The 2,151-nt window shown below is 55.7% G+C and overlaps 1 long non-coding RNA gene across 3 annotated transcripts in view; it reads right to left on the minus strand.

Annotated features, from left to right (window-relative positions):
- Window positions 1-7: 7 nt before the first annotated feature.
- LOC108444905 overlaps window positions 8-2,151 on the minus strand; it is a 4,200-nt gene continuing 2,056 nt past the window's right edge. For all 3 annotated transcript variants that reach the window (XR_001859626.1, XR_001859627.1, XR_001859625.1), the window contains 2 exons: window positions 553-682; window positions 8-321 (listed from right to left, as the gene is read on the minus strand). This is a non-coding gene — a long non-coding RNA (uncharacterized LOC108444905). The remainder of the gene's footprint in view (window positions 322-552; window positions 683-2,151) is intronic.

A 2,151-nucleotide genomic window follows, 5' to 3' on the forward strand; every position in this document is an offset into this window, starting at 1 on the left:
CCCCCCGCGGCCTGTGCCGGCAGGGGTGTGGCTCCGGTGGCACTGTGGCAGATGCCATCCCGTCACAGGTGATGCCATGGGTGCCACCCTCTCGCTTGCCCCACAGCGAGTGGACCCCCTTCACCAGTGGCGTGTGGGGTATGAACCCACTGGATGCACCACGATGGATGCAAACCCATCCCCATGTCCTATACGGCTATGGGGTGGTGTTTGAGCATCAGAGAAGCAGAGGGGTGGGATGGGGCAGACGAGGCCATACTCACCCCCAGGACGGTGACAAGCCACCAGTGCATCCCGCTCCTCTTCATCACCAGGGGAGACCTGCCCAAGGGAGAGCACCGGGGTCATCATCCAGGGAAAACCCCACTGGAAAAGTAACATGGGGGCCCTTTTTCTCCCCAGTGGGATGCTCCAAGGCATCTGCCTAAATATCCCTGCAGCAGCAGTCCTGAACCATCCCCCAGGAAGTTTTTTTAGAGATTTCATGGAATGCCCAGCATCACCCCTTCCCTTGGAGATCCCAGCTCCATCCCAAACTGGAGAGGGACCAACCTCAGCCGTGGAGCCACACCATTCATGCAAGGAGCAGGGTAAGGAGCAGATGATGCTGAAAAACGTCAAAGAAAGGTTTTTCCTGCTCCGGAGGAAATCCTCTTGCATCTGTCACAAAGAAGTGAAGCCACTAAAAAAATTAAGAAGTATTTAAATAAAAACTGGGACAAAACAAAAGGTGTTTCCCAGAGTCTCATCCCCCCTCTTTGGGCCCAGCAATTGACTGTTAAAATCTATGCTGACAGCACATGAGAAGGAAGGAAGGAACAAATAAATAACAACCCAAACCCGGATCCAGCCTCCGCATGGAAATCCTGCTGCCCGCATGGAAATTCCCCCCCGGTCGTCACGGTCCTGTGAGAGCCCCGGCAGAGCTTCGTTACAGCCTGTGCCTGACGAGTTTCTCCTAATTAGTAGCCGGCACCACCCTGAGATGCAGCCAGTTACACATGAGGGGGGTCCTGGTGGCGAGCGGGGCTGAGCTGGGTGTTCACAGGACATGGACTGGGACATGATGGCACAACCTGAAATGAGCATCCTCCATGCTCCAGTTCCCTCCAGTAGCTCCCAGTACAGGAGCACCCCTTCAGGATGCCAGCATGGAGCCAGCCGGCCCAGCTCCTGAATCTCCCTGGGATTTGGGATGCGCCTCTCCAGCATACTCGTGCGAGCTCTCCACCCTCTAATCCAGCACTAATAAACTCGAGTTTAAGCCTAACATGAAGCATTTTAATCCTCTGGGGCGATGGAGTTCAAGCACTTTAGGGACACACCGAGTTGTTTGGGGACCTGCTCTGCTGGAGAAGAAATGGCCTCAGGAGGGGACAGGGAGGTCCCACCGCGGCTGAGGGACCACGAGCATCCCGGCTCACCAGTGCATTCCAGATCATGATAACTGGATCTAAACACCACCAGGAGCAGGCGTAAAGTTGATCTGAGACCAATCTTAATCTAAGGATTAAGGACATCCCTCAGATGCCCAAGACGCTGCCATGGGGATGGAGGAGATGCAGGGACCAGAGGGTGCCAGCTCCTGGTTGGCACTGGGGCTTTGCCCAGTCACAGCCATCCCAGGGCTGGGGGCAGCTTGGGGCGATCCCAGGTGGGGCTGGGGGATGCAGGCACAAATCTTCGGCTGGTGATGCTGGAATGCCCAGCTGCCCTCACACACTCCTAAAATCGACAGGATTTGCCCCTCCAAGAACCAGAGGAAACCAAAAAATAACCCCACCATTGCCAGACCTGGCTGCTTTTGAGGACACTCCAAGCTCCACCACCCCCGTACTCCACCTGACTGGTGCATCAATGCCAATATACCAGAAAAGGCGACTTGGTTTTGGAAACCTCCCCAAATCCCTCCAGGTCACACGAGCCCTTTATTCCCCTTAATACAGCCTGTAACCTAAAACTGCCCGCTGGGATTCCAGCGAGGGTTTCCCCTCCCTGTGGGGGAACAGGGTTTCAGCCGATGGCTCCTGCAGACAAACAGAGGGAAAAAGGAGCAACTGTTCGGAAAAACTTTGGGGAGCAGCTGCTGGAGACAGCCTGGGACAAGGAGGGGATTGTCCGGCAGATGGAGCGAAATCATCGCACCCCGCG

The sequence above is a fragment of the Corvus brachyrhynchos genome, unplaced genomic scaffold, assembly GCF_000691975.1.
Source record: "Corvus brachyrhynchos isolate BGI_N302 unplaced genomic scaffold, ASM69197v1 scaffold412, whole genome shotgun sequence".
Lineage (NCBI taxonomy): Eukaryota > Metazoa > Chordata > Aves > Passeriformes > Corvidae > Corvus > Corvus brachyrhynchos.